This window comes from Dasypus novemcinctus, chromosome 2 (genome assembly GCF_030445035.2).
Source record: "Dasypus novemcinctus isolate mDasNov1 chromosome 2, mDasNov1.1.hap2, whole genome shotgun sequence".
NCBI classification, from domain to species: Eukaryota; Metazoa; Chordata; class Mammalia; order Cingulata; family Dasypodidae; genus Dasypus; species Dasypus novemcinctus.
This window is the reverse complement of record NC_080674.1, coordinates 1,323,501-1,338,542: the sequence shown is the minus strand read 5'-3', so window position 1 is coordinate 1,338,542 and position 15,042 is coordinate 1,323,501.

The window sequence follows — 15,042 nt, the reverse complement described above, 5'->3', positions numbered from 1 at the left end:
CCAGGTCCAGATAAGACACATCCCAAACAATTCCTCGAGTAGAGGGGACAAGGACAGGCGGTGGGAGGGCGCGGAAACCAGCTCCCAGGGCGTGAGGCTCGTTAACCCCCGAATTTCCTGGCCCTGCTGCCCTCTTCCTGGGGGCATTTCCTGCCTGCAGCGATTCCAGCCAAGCCTGACGTGCACCCCCAGAGACATGGACAGTGGTGTCTGGAGCCCCTCACCTGACGGCCTCAGGCTCAGCAGTGCTTGTGGCCAAGCCCTGCGGCAGGCTCCCGGCTCGAGGGGAGATGACAGGCCACGACAGGACAGAGCAGGGCTGGCTCCTGCCCCAAGAGGGCTCTCCTCCCGGCGTAGGCTGTCGCCTGCCAGCTCCCCCAGTGACGGGTGCGCTGTGCCTTGCTTCTCAGCAGTCCACCTGCACAGGTGGGATCGAGTCCCCTTAGGACCACCTGCACAGGTGGGATCGCATCCCCATAGGACTGCCTGCACAGATAGAATTGTGCCCCCTTAGGTCCACCAGAAGAAGTGGGATTGCACCCCCTTAGGCTACCTACACAGGTGGGATCCAGTCGCCTTAGGACCACCTGTGTAGGTGGGATTGCATCCCCATCGGGCTACCTGCACAGGTGGAATCAAGCACCCTTAGGACCACCAGAACAGGTGGGACTGAGTCCCCTTAGGGCCACCTGAACTCTATGTAGCTCCTCCTGAGTTAGTGGCTTCCCCACTGGCTGGGGTTAGTTCTACCATGTGCACAAATATAACGAATTGGGATTTTCATCGTGATTAGACAAATGAAAACAAAAAAAGCAGTGATCACAGCATCGAGTGTGTGTATGCAAACTTGCAGCTGGACTTTCTGGGAAGTTTTCTAAAGGTCGACACTATCTTTCTCCCTGCGTGCTCATTTTCTCCTGATCCGATGGGAAAATCCTCAGCCGCAGTGGGGCCCGCTTGCTGTCCTGGATCTCTGGCGGCCCCTTCTGAAGTCCACTGTCCTCCCTACCAGGCCTCCCCTATACACCTGCGACTGCCCCTCAGTGTCCTGAAGAAAGGACAGGACGCACAAATCATGGACACACGCCGTGGGAGGTGGCAGTGCAGAACAGTGATCAGGATGCATAGACAAAGGGATACTAGTAGGAATGGTGGGTGACTTCTCACCGGGCCTCCCTGCCCGACCGGAGAGCCCCCACGTGGGGAGGGCTGGGTGCACCCACAGGGTCCAGGAGAGGGGAGCTCTGGAAGGAAGATGCCGGAGCCTCCGCCCGGGCACTGGGCAGGACGGCCGCTCCCTCCTCGTGCCTCTGGTAGGGGGGAAGCAGAGCATGAAGCCACAGTCAGCCGTGCCTCCCACTGGGCCCAAGCTCCTCGGCCAAGACAGGGCCCCACACGGTCAGCACCCAGGTCCAACAGGGACCGCAGGCCCCAGAGCCCCCAGGGCCTCTTCCTCGGGGCCCGGGAGCCGTCATGGGGGGCGCCGGGGGTTCTGCCCGCCCCTCGCCACCCCGCACCTAGCGCCGGCTTTACGCAAAGGCTCCTTCCTCGCGCTCGTCTCCACGGCACCCTCAGGGCCCGGCGGGGCCAAGGTGCTTCCGTCCACGGGCGCCCGAGGGCCCGGAGCCAGGAACCCTCCGTGCAGAAGCCGGCGCCGGGCCCCCCCACCTCCCAGGCCCGGCCCTCGCCAGCGCACGCGCAGAGGGGCCTCGTGCCGCCGCGGCCGCCCTCCTCCTGGCCCACGCCAGCAGAGGCACCCGAGAGCGGCAGACCCGCTTTCCACTCCACGCTGACGGCTGGAAAAGTAAGGCAGAATGTTTCTCGCGGGAGGCGGCGACACCTGCATCCCGTGGCGTTTGTTCTGACACACAGCAGGGCCGGGCACCCGGCCTTTTCCAGATCGCCCTCCCCAGTCGCGGGAGGGCGGATCGTTCCTCTTTTTCTGCTCCTTTATTTTTTTTAAAGATTTAATTTTTATTTATTCCTCTCCCCTTTCCTGGCCCCCATTGTCTGCTCTCTGTGTCCAGTCGCTGCATGTTCTTCTGTGTCTGCTTGTATTCTTGTCAGCGGCACTGGGAATCTGTGTCTCTTTCTGTTGCATCATCTTGCTGCGTCAGCTCTCTGTGTGTGCGGCGCCATTCCTGGGCAGGCTGCACTTTCTTTCGCACTGGGCGGCTCTCCTTACGGGGTGCAGTCCTTGCACATGGGGCTCCCCTACAGAGGGGACACCCCTGCGTGGCAGGGCACTCCTTGCGTGCATCAGCACTGCGCGTGGGCCAGCTCCACACGGGTCAGGAGGGCTGGGGTTTGAACCCTGGACCTCCCATGTGGTAGACGGACGCTCTATCTGTTGGGCCAAATCCGCTTCCCTCTGCTCCTTTGAACTTACATTATAAAATGGTTCCCTCTGCTGTTTTTATGTATCTTAATTAATGTAATTTCATTTTGTACTTGTACTTCCAGGCTGTTTAAGCCATAAACTGTAATTTTACAAATCAGGGTACAAGTTCTCTTTTAAAGTATGTACTTAGAAAGAGGGTATTTTATTTCAACAGTTACTCAATTTGTAAGGGGCCCAATTCCGCCTAATATTTCCACCTCCAAAGTGGGTTTCTCCTGTGACAATCAGAGTTAACCGAGGGATGTGGCACTGCTGGTCCCTCTGAAGACCTGGAAGAGCTCTTGCTCGGCCGGCGCCCTCCTGATTGAAGCCAACACCTCCCGGCTCGGGGCTCTCGTAACCACTTCTTCCTGCTGTCGAAGGACCCCCACCCCACCCCAGGAGCCGCTGCCAGGGGCCTCCAGCCACACTTCCTCACCTCACACCTTGCCCCCGCCAGCTTCTTGCAGATAACCCTGAGTGAGAGGATGAGCTGATAACCAGAGGAGCCACAAGCCTTCCTGAAATAGCTGGCTGCCGAGCCCCCGGCCAGAGCGGCACTTCAAGCAGAGCCCCCTGCAAGGGCTGCCCGTCGTGCCGCAGCAGGCGGTGAAGGTGGCCGAGGACACTGCTCCCACCCGCTGCAGAAATACCTCGGCCAGAGACGTCTCTCTAAAATAGCCCGTGGCTTGTACCAAGGAGACAGAGGGATCCTGAAGTGAGAGCAGGTGCCCAGGGAGCCTGGGGCAGCTGTCGGTGTTCTCTGGCTTGGGCAGTTGGCTGCTGTGGGCAGTGGGCGCAGGGGTCGGGCCAGCCCCTTGCCCTCGCAGATGTCCGTGCTCGCCGCTCACCGCAAGACCGTGCCGACCTGCCGGGGGCCACTGCCGTTTAGTTCCTCAGAGCAAGTCTTTCCTTCCTCGGAACGTCTGTGCCTGCTGGAGACCAGAACGTGGGGCTTCCACAGACTTCTCTCCAGAAACAAAGAACAGGTTGTCACCAGGCGCACAGACAGAATCCGACTGCATCCCACAGAGCCACGTCCATGTGCAGGTGCCACTGCATTCCCTTGTTTCCACTGGAGAGAACCAAACCTTGAAATGTGTTTTGGCAAGAATTAAACACAAAATCCTCTTCTCTTCAAATGCTAGTCCCCAAAGCCATTAAGGAACCTCTTCACTCCGTGTGAAGAGCTGCTTTCAAACCACACCACGATAAACTGAGGGTCCACGGGATGGAGGAGTAGAGTGTGGATCAGAGTGGACTTACTGGTGTTCTGCTGGGGAACTAGTATGATTAGCAAGGGAAGAAATTGTAGCAGTTATGTGGAGAAAATGGCCACAGTAGCTGCTGATAGTAGGGAGATGGAAGAAGAGATGTGGTGTGGGGGCATTTTCAGGACTTGGAATTGTCCTGGGGGGTGGTGCAGGGACAGATGCTGGACATTGTGTGTCCTGCCATGGCCCACTGAGTGGACTGGGGAGAGTGTAGACTACAATATAAACCACTCTCCATGTGGTGCAGCAGGGCTCCCAAATGTATTCACCAAATGCAATGAATGTGCCACGATGATGGAAGAGGTTGTTGATGTGGGAGGAGTGGGGTGAGGGAGATGGGGGTAAGTGGGAAGCTAAAAAAAAAAAAAAAAGATGAACAAGGTGCTCTGCTATTGCGCAGTCTCTGCAAGAACAGGGTGCAAGCAAGTAAGACCCAGGACAGGCGCGCAAACGATCTGCTCTGCACACGCCAGCCAGCGCTGCCGCGCCCCACACGTGTTCTTGAATGGAATGCTCTTTCTCTCACAGAGACTCAGAAGAGGAAGGTTTCCTTTCACTCCTCCAGCATATGCCTTTGCTTTTATTTTTTGTCCTCCAGTAATTTTGAGATCAAGCGCTTTCCTCCATTCATAACAAGGTAGATAGGGAAGGTTAACTTCCAAGCTTACAGAGAGCTTAGAGCTTTGAGGGATGCGCTACACAACTGTGATAGGAAACCATGTGTGGTGGCTGTTTTCTGCTCCTGTGTGAGGGAGGGAGCCTGGCACGTGGGAAGCCCTGAGATGCCGTATCAGCCGCTTCAGCAGCGAGGGGAAGTCGCCGACAGTTCCTCCGGGGATGCTTTCCTTCCAAGAAGGACCTTTACAGATGAAACAGCGGGGCTAAAAAGTACTTTCTGGGAACTTAAAAATAAATAAATAAAAGGTGAATTTTAGGAGGTGAAAATAAGAACATACACTTGGTGGTGTTAAATAAAATAATATGTAGAAGAATGTTCTTTCATGAATTACAGTGAGTGTATGATACTAAACCAAGGTGATAATAATAGGGTGGAATGTGCGGAAAAATACACCTAATATAAATAACGGACAGCATAGACCTAGTTTTAACAATCTTTCTTCGATTGTAACAAAGGTAACCATGTTGAAAAATAGTACAATTATATATATATAATTTATATGTATATATAAAGAGTGCTGTCCTCAGTGGTAACAGATGTTTCACTCCAATGTAAGGTGGTGGTGGTAGAGCAGTGTACAGGAATCCTGCATTTTATGCACAACTTGTTTGTAAATTCACAACTTCTCTAGTAAAAATAAAATAAAATGAAGTAGTATGGCGACCTGCATTGGGAGTTCTGGAAGTGGCCCCTTTCCAAGCCATGGTAGGGATTTGCAGAAGGCAGACCCTGACAAAGCACGGGGCTTCCTGAGAAAGCAGGGCAATTCGGTCAACATTTAGTGATAGTGTGGTAGTGATTGGTGTGACAGGGACAGCCAGCTGAAAGGGAAAAGCACGCTACACCAACCAGCCTGGGTCTGCTCTGCGCTTTGTAAGACCTGCCTAAGTAATGAAGAGGTTTATGCCAACCAGCCACTGGACCTCCCCTTGAAAATCCCCTAATCACCTTCACAAGCCATTGTCACCTGCTCACCATCTTTTTTTTTTTTAAATTATTTATTTATTTTTTAAAATTACATTAAAAAAATATGAGGTCCCATTCAACCCCACCGCCCCCACCCCCCACTCCCCCCACAGCAACACTCTCTCCCATCATCGTGACACATCCATTGCACCTGGTAAGTACATCTCTGAGCATCACTGCACCTCATAGTCAATGGTCCACATCATAGCCCAGACTCTCTCACGTTCCATCCAGTGTGCCCTGGGGGGATCTACAATGTCCCATAATTGTCCATGAAGCACCACCCAGGACAAACTCCATGTCCCGAAAACGCCTCCATATCTCATCTCTTCCTCCCATTCCCCAAACCCAGCAGCCACCATGGCTACCCTTCCCACACCCACTCCACATTTTCTCTGTGGACATTTGATTGGTTGTGTCCATTGCACAACTATGTCAAGTGGGGGCTTAGATTCCACAAGGATACCGGATGCACTCCTCCTGCTTTATGTTGTAGACACTCTAGGCTCCATGGTGTGGTGGTTGACCTTCTTCAACTCCATGTTAGCTGAGTAGGGTAAGTCCAATAAATCAAAGTGTAGGAGCTGAAGTCTGTTGAGGCTCTGGGCCTGGGTGTCATATTATCAGTCCAGAGATTCAAATCCCCTAAATATATCTTAAACCCCAGCACCAACTACAATTCCAATAAAGTAGCATGCAAGTCTTGTGAAAAGAGATCCCCTCTGAGTCCAATTCCATCACGCAGAAACACCAGCTCCAAAGAAGGGCCATCTACCATGGCAGTGAACCCCATCTGCCATGACCATAGAACTCGTGGGTCTCTTTATCCCTCAAAAGAACCAATACCTGGGGTTGTATCTACTTTATCTGTCTCTTAGACTCTGCTCAGTTGTGCATAAGGGCAATCCTTCTGATAACCTCCAGACTCTTTTTTAGAGACTCATAGCCTTATAATCTCATTTCTCCTTTCCATTTCCCCCTTCCATTAGGTCAAACAGCATTTTGAAGTCATGTTATTATATGTAGACAGGGATATTCTGCTGATCTGTATTGAACCTTTAATTCAAGGTCATTTTCTAGTTGCATCTTCAGCTGGTATGTGGTAGTGATCCCTCGGTGCCAGGGAGGCTCATCCCCGGGTGTCATGTCCCACGCTGGGGGGAATGCACTGCGTCTGCATGCTGAGTTTGGCTGTGAGAGTGGCCATATTTGAGTAACATGAAGGCTGTCAGGAGGAAATTCCCAGACACAGTGCTACTCTAGGCCTTGTTCTTATTGCAGGTGTATAGGCTCAAAAGCATAGCCATTAGTTTCAGGAGCCCACTGTTGGGCCCTCCTTCCTTCCTGGTTCTTGCCGTTGCACCTGGGGGACTGCCGCTGCTCCCCCAGGGTCCACGACAGTGACCCCCCGGCCAGGAGCCCAGTACCCCCCCAGCTGTTGTTTTTAATTTTTTCCACTATGAGTATATCTAGACATTACTATATACCCTGGGCATATGCCCTGTATAGCTCCCTGTCAACCATATATATCCTGTCAATAACATCCTATATCAGTATTCCTCCGCTGCCATTGTTGAACCACTCTGTGATCCAAAACTTCCTGTAAAGTGAATCCCAACATACTGTCAGCTTCACAAGAGTCTTAGATCACCGAAATTCATCTATACAATATACAGTACTTCCCCAGATCCACCATAAAACCTTTTCCCTTCCACAGCGATAATCTTTTAACTTATTGATATCATATTTCCTGAAACTGATGTACAGATTCCGAGACAATAGATTTCAAACAAGGTGACATCTGTGCTTACTATGTGGTCCATACTTTAGGTTGTACAGTTTTCTAAATTTTTTAGTTATCCTATGTTTTGCCTTATGGTTTACATTATTAGTCTGTCGTCCCCTATATGTTTTTGGTGTAATATTACATGTTTTATATTCATCCTCGTGTACTCTCACAAAACTCCTCTCTTGCCCCCATATTTACCTTGGTTCCATCCATTCCACATCCATTTTCCCCTCCCCTTGGGGCCCACAACGCCAGCCACTCTCCATTTCCCAAGAAGCCATGTCCAGAGATACTCGCAGCAGTATTCAGGGCCTGACTTTCTCAACTGCCCTAATGCCCTGGGAGCCATCCTTTCTCACGAGAGATACAGTTCTCTCTATTTGATGGCATTAGTCCTCCCCAGGATGTGGGTCCACCCCAACTCTCACTTCTTGGGTCTCTTCCCAATGGTACAACCCACCTTGGCAAAATGAGCCTTCAGCTATTCCCCCGGAGTCCGTCCTGCATCCGACCGTACCCCCTGAGCATCCTAAACAGGTAACCCTCCTACTTATACTTTGATACGGTTTTCTCACCATCTTGACACTTCACAAGCCATTGTCACCTGCTCACCATCTTGACATTCTCACTCCAACCTGCCCTGGGTCAGGGTCTCCTGGCTCGAGCAGGTTCCCTTCAATGGGTCTGCCGCTTGGATTCTATTGGTGACTTTGTTTCTTTTGACAGTGGACATCTAAGGCTCCATGTCAGGAGAATGGAAGTGAGTGGGCAGTCAGAGCAGTGACCAGAGCTGCCCATCGAGAAGGAGCCCTGCTTTTCCCTAGATGTGATCTCTTCTAGTAGGTGAAAAGCTCACCACTCCTAGTCAACTCTGTCTTTCACTAAACAAAGACCAATCCAATTTCTTTCCTGACCAGGAGAGTGGGGTAGGGTGCCAGTCAAGGAGGTTAGCCTGAGTCAGATCTGGGGACTAAGGCCACATACACGTTCACTCCAGGCACATGAGAGACCTTTCTAGGCACAACTGGTAAGCCAGAAGGCAGAAATGCAAAGGTGGACATAATTAACTGTAAGGAATTAACAACAAGTTTTGTATAGCAAAAGACATCACAACAAATTCAATAGTTGTTTCTGTAAGACTGGGCCAGATCATGGTACAGTAACAAACAGCACCCAGGTCTCAGTGGTTTAAAACAAGAAGAGTTTACACTCATCTGCAGTTACTGGAAGTATCACCTTCTCCATCAACCTTGGTCACCACGGCAGGAAATGGGGATGTGGCAAATCATTCATCGGCTCTTAAAGGCCTCCATTCCTACATGACACACCCAACCTCTGTTCATATTTCATGGAAAGTATAGGAAAGCACAACCCTACCATGCACTCAAGGGGAGGACAACCAGAAATGCTGGCAAATAGCACTAGAACCCAGGACTCTGCCCTCTGGCCACCAGATGTTTGGGTTCATCTCCCTATTGCGTGCAGAAACCCTCACCTCTTCCTCCAATCTGTCATGGCATCAGCCTTGGAGTTGAGAATCAGGGTGGGTATCATCAGGTCAGAAGCAGCTGAAAGGAGCGTCATGGTGGCCCACCCCACCCCTCACTGGCCCCTCTGCTCCCCTAGTGTGCACTGCTGGAGCAGGGACAGGGCAATTGCAACAGGACAATTCCTATTCAGAAAGGGCAAGCATGGGAGACACAGTCAACGTCAGCCCGAAGGAATTTTGAACTCTCTTCTCGACAGATCTTTGGAGGGCTTCGTACTGGGGAGTGGGGGGTTTTCCCTGACCAGCCCCTGGTCCTGTTCCTTGGTGGAGGCTCCTTTTACATGTTTCCTTAATGACTCTTGGCTCCATCCCTTGAAAGATTATTTCTTCTCCCTTATCTCCCTTGACGTCCTTCAGACCTGAACATCTTCTCATCCCACTTCCTGGATGTAAACTGTCAGTGGTCTAAAGTTTGTTTTAAACCTCAGGCGAGTGGTCCTCCCGCAGTATAAGCATCTCCAAAACTTAGTTGTATCTTATTTATTTACTCCTGATTCTAGGCAGTTCTATGTGCCAAAAGCCCACCATTCCTACCTAGGCAAAATTGTCATACTTGCGTTATCTCCTTCCTGCCTTATCCCTAATGAAATTTTGGATGCCTTAGTCTATGGCGCTTGGTGAAAGACCTACACCCTTAGTCTCTTCTCTGAGGGCTAGTTTTACCAATTTAAAATACAGACTAGTGACAGTAACCTCCTCTTGTCCCTCTGCTCTGAATTCCTTCATTTATTAAGAAATTTCTAGAAAGTGTATGAAGACAATATTCTTAAACTAATCTTTGCCACAAAGCTTAGTTCCATTTGACCTGTGTTGCTCCAAGACTTTCCTAATTTTATTCTTCTTTTTGTGATAAGAAACAATTGCCTCTTCTAATACTAAAAGTCCCTGAAATCCCTGAAATTGCAAACTCAATTTTCTTTTATCTGCCTGAAAACAGGCTAATTCTTATCTGAGGTCTTCTCTTTCTTATAATAGCCTCCAAATGTGACCAATGGCAACCAATATATATGAAAATATTGTAGAGGTATGAGTTTGTGATATCTCACATGTTTTCACAGACAACTGTTTTCCAAATGTTTTCCCAGAATTTGATGTTGATTATCACTTCCTCCCACAGGATAGTTAGTCTCAAAACCAACAAAACATATCTCCACATCCATGTCTATGTCCAAGTCTGAGTCATGCCTATATCTATACCTATCATTCATTATCTGTCAGTCACCTATCATCTATCTATCTACCCATCCTATCTAACATATCTTTTATCTATCTATCATCTTTCTATCACCTACCAACCAATCATCTATCATCTATCATCCACTATCAATCAGCTATCATCTATCATCTATCAATAATCTATCAATGATCTATATAACATCTATCTAACTATCTATCATCTATCCTCTATCTATCATCTCTCTTTACAGAGCAGCTCAATTCTAAGGAACAATTTCTATGTAACAACACAGAATCTCTGTGGTTAAAAATAAACATGCCTGTTTCGCTCAGGCTCCATATCCATTTTGGGTTGTTGCTGAGGGAGATCACGGGGAGCCTTCTCCTGCGTCATTCCCACTTGGGGACTGAGGCTCTTGGAGGCATCAGCATCTGGGATGTCGCTGACTCCTTTGGGCAAAACACACCACAAAGACTGAGCCAACTTTCAGCGAGAGGAGAAGGCAGTCTGACTGTGCGCCCAGAGGAGAAGCACTGAAAATATGGAATGGTTCTAAAGACTGACACAAGGTCCAATGTACACAGAGCAAGGGACAGAAATAGTGTTATTTTAAGGGAAAACAAAAACTCTTATAAATCAAAGAGGTAAGTACTGATAGACAAATTGGCAATGAGCTTGAAATTAATCGCAAAGACGCAATCCACACATTCAGCACACCTGTGAAAAGGTGTTCAAACTCTCTATGAATTAGAATAACAGCGACACATCCCTATATGCCTATTTGCTTGGCAAAATGGAAAAAAATAAGCCAGATGACCCGGAGCCACCAGGATGTGGAGCGAGAAGGACGTTCAGAGTTGTAGCCTTCAGCAAGCCCTCTGGCCACATCCATTACCTTTAGAAAGACTAAGATGTTTCCATCCAGCAATCTCGCTCTTGAAAAGCCATTGTGGACATAAAAAAAGCAGTTATATAAAGATTTGTGTAAGAAACTGATTATTACTGGGTTGCTTAGAGTATCCAGTGTTGGAGACAAAGTAAATGCTCCAACACAGAAGGAGGCTTGGGAACATCCCCGGACTTCTACATCCCAACACATGATGCACCCACTGGCAAAAATGAATTAGTGTTACTAGATAACGAGGTTCACTGGATAGCGTTAAGTATGATACCAAACTGGAAGCAAGTGTCTATTATCTGTGATCTTGCTTCTGTGAAATAAACCAGAGAACAGTGGGTGTGTACATGCACACGTGTGTGTACCGGGAGTGCATGTATGCATAGACCACAGAGTGTGGGGAAAACATGAGGCGACGCATCTTCTAAGGCTCTGTGTACAAGTGGGTTCGCACCCACAGGACTGGAAGTTGGGACCTGTTTTCTGTGGGGGGCAAGATCCAATCCCCGACAGGTGGGACCACTGATTCTGTAATGGAGAGGGGGACTGAGGAGCGAGCGAATCAAGGAGGAAAAAGGTATGTTGGCATTGACGAAAAGGGGACCGTGAACTGAAGGAAAACCCAGCATTATGATTTTTTGTACTCTGCTGAAACTTACAACACAGCCTCAAGGCTGTATATGCCTGTACTAGCAAGAGAATCGTTAAATTTGCGTCCCAATTTCTGTGGCATACCACGTGGCTATCTATAATATCATAGAACGCGTGCACGAGAGAGGTATAACAGGAGATATTTATCTACTGACTGACCAGCTAGCAATGCCATCACAGAATTATCCTGAGATGCGCTTTCTCAGCGGCACATGGTACTTCAGAAAACTGGCACCACTGCTGGTTTCGAAGTCAGAGAATTGCATTTTGTGAAAAATTTACTTTACAGTAACTGAACTCATGAGATGAACTCCAAAATACAAAAATAATAGACACCTTGATGACCTCCAACACCTTGTCCACACTTCCCAACAACGTTCCATTCTCAATTTTTTATATGGTATTCTGTTTCCTAAATTGTCCAGAATTTTAGATGTGGTCAATTCATTCCCTACCCAATTGCACCATTTTTATATTATCTCTAAAACTGGAAGAAGAGGAAGACATGTTCATGCCTGTGACTAAGGGCAGAGAATTTTGGGGTTTAGGGTATATTTTTAGGGAGCGATTAGAAGGTCCAGACAGAGGAGTCGCTTATGGTTACTTGAAGCCGAGCTGTGCTGGCGCCAGGTTTCACGACCCACGACAGCAAGTGCACAGCCGATTCCACCAGTGGAGGCGTCTGGACTGGCAACTCAAAAACACCAAATCGATTGTTGCACGGTCAACTGAGGCCACGGAGCACGGACTGCAGCCTTGCCAGTCACTTGGGCAGGGACCGAGTCTGCTTAGATTTGTGTGTCTATCGAGATACCCATTATTTAAACAATGCTGAGCAATCGTCACACCCCTTCACGGGGCGGTAGTATATACTGCTTTGCTTGTCAATACACAACTGAATTATTATGTCATTCCATGTAGTAAACCATCTCTCCAGGTGCTGGAGACGTGGAAAGGGATAATTCATAACAATAGCCCATGGGTGCTCAGTCATCCATTAGCGACGGGGCAAGAACCAGACACCTGCCAAACCCCGCGCAGAGAAGGGAGCCGGGTTCTCGTGTGAGGACCTGCCGTCGGCAAGTTATTTCCCCCAGGAATGCCCAGGCTGTGGCCTGAGAGAAACAGCAAGAGCAGGCAGCCAAGGCAGCCCCATTAAGAAGGCTCCGCCTTCCTGTCCCTGCAGGAGGAGCACTCCTGGAGGAGAGCCGTGGAAGCGGACATGTGGATGGACAGAGAGGTGGACAAATAGATGACGGAGGAAGAGGGAGGAGGGGGGAAAGGGAAGAGGGGGAGGGGAGAGGAAGGGGGAGGGGGGATTAGGGGAGGGGACAGAAAGGGGGATGGGGAGAGGGGAAGGGAGGGGAGGGGAAGAGGAGGGGAAGGGAAGGAGAGGGGACAAGGAGGGGGGTGGGAGAGGGAGAGGGAGGGGGGAGAGGGAGAGGTGGGGGTGCGAGGGTGAGGGGAGGGGGCAAGAGAAGAGGGAGGCAGGGGAGGGGAGGGGAGAAGGCACAGGCAGGGCAGGGAGCAGCTGTAGGAACAGGGGCAGGCAGCACCTTGTGGAGCAGAGAGCGCCCGTCCTTTCTCTACCTGCCGAGCCCTCACCTGGGCGCACCCTGACCACTGCTGGCTCTCCTTCATCAGCCTCCGCCACCCTCCAGCACCTCTTCCCTGCCCTGCGGCCCCCACCCCCGGGTCCCGCCACCAGCGCCGCCGCCCCGCGCCCACCCTGCCCACTCGGCCTCGAGGCTGGAGAGCCCGTGCTGCCGCACCTGCTCCACACCAGGGGTTTCCCCAGACCCTCCTGACCCCAACTCCCCAGGCCACCGGCCCCTTCTCCCTGCAGGACCCGGGAGGACGTGTGGAACCCAGCCTCCTGCCAGGCCCAGCCCCCAGCCCCCAGCCCCCAGCCCCCTGCACCCAGCCCCCAGCCCCCTGTACCCAGCCCCCAGCCCCCAGCACCCAGCACCCAGCACCCAGTTCCCAGTTCCCAGACCCCCAGGCCCCAGCCCCTGGCCCCCAGACCCCAGGCCCCAGCACCCAGGCCCCAGGCCCCAGCACCCAGCCCCCCAGGTCACAGCCCCCACTCCCAGTCCCTTAGCCCCCCAGCTCCCACCCTCCCAGCCCCCTAGGCCCTAGCACCCAGCACCCAGCCTCCAGGCTCCAGTCTCCCAGACCACCAGCCCCCAAACCCCCAGGCCCCAGGTCCCAGCCTCCCAGCCCCCTAGTCCCCAGCAGCCAGCACCCAGCACCCAGCACCCAGCCTCCAGGCCGCAGCCCCCAGGCCCAGGCCCCAGTCTCCCAGCACCCCAGCACCCCAGCACCCCAGACCCCAGATCCCAGCCCCTTGGCTGGGGACCCATGGCCAAGCCAGTCCCTGGTCTTGACCTGTATCAGCCCCCCAGGGCCAGACGCATAGAAGAGTGGGGTCTGGGCTCCGGGCAGATGTTAGCCAGTGGGCGCCAGCCTCCGCACTCTGCCATCCCCTGCGGAGGTCCTCCCTGGCCTTTGGGGCACCCGCACCAGCGACGCTCCTGTGCTGTGCCGCCGAGCTAGCCTTCTGCCCTTACCCTGCTCGCTCTCTTGTGGGTGCTCACACTCGCATGGGCGACGTGCTCCTGTGGGTGCTCACACTCCCATGGGCGGTGTGCTCCTGTGGGTGCTCACACTCCCATGGGCGGCGTGCTCCTGTGGGTGCTCACACTCCCATGGGGCGACGTGCTCCTGTGGGTGCTCACACTCTCATGGGGTGACGTGCTCCTGTGGGTGCTCACACTCCCATGGGCGGCGTGCTCCTGTGGGTGCTCACACTCCCATGGGCGACGTGCTCCTGTGGGTGCTCACACTCTCATGGGGCGACGTGCTCCTGTGGGTGCTCACACTCCCATGGGTGACGTGCTCCTGTGGGTGCTCACACTCCCATGGGGCGACGTGCTCCTGTGGATGCTCACACTCCCATGGGGCGACGTGCTCCTGTGGGTGCTCACACTCTCATGGGGCGACGTGCTCCTGTGGGTGCTCACACTCCCATGGGGCGACGTGCTCCTGTGGGTGCTCACACTCTCATGGGGCGACGTGCTCCTGTGGGTGCTCACACTCCAATGGGCGGCGTGCTCCTGTGGGTGCTCACACTCCCATGGGGCGACGTGCTCCTGTGGGTGCTCACACTCCCATGGGCGACGTGCTCCTGTGGGTGCTCACACTCCCATGGGGCGACGTGCTCCTGTGGGTGCTCACACTCTCATGGGGCGACGTGCTCCTGTGGGTGCTCACACTCCCATGGGCGACGTGCTCCTGTGGGTGCTCACACTCCCATGGGCGGCGTGCTCCTGTGGGTGCTCACACTCCCATGGGGCGACGTGCTCCTGTGGATGCTCACACTCCCATGGGGCGACGTGCTCCTGTGGGTGCTCACACTCTCATGGGGCGACGTGCTCCTGTGGGTGCTCACACTCCCATGGGTGACGTGCTCCTGTGGGTGCTCACACTCCCATGGGGCGACGTGCTCCTGTGGATGCTCACACTCCCATGGGGCGACGTGCTCCTGTGGGTGCTCACACTCTCATGGGGCGACGTGCTCCTGTGGGTGCTCACACTCCCATGGGCGGCGTGCTCCTGTGGGTGCTCACACTCTCATGGGGCGACGTGCTCCTGTGGGTGCTCACACTCCAATGGGCGG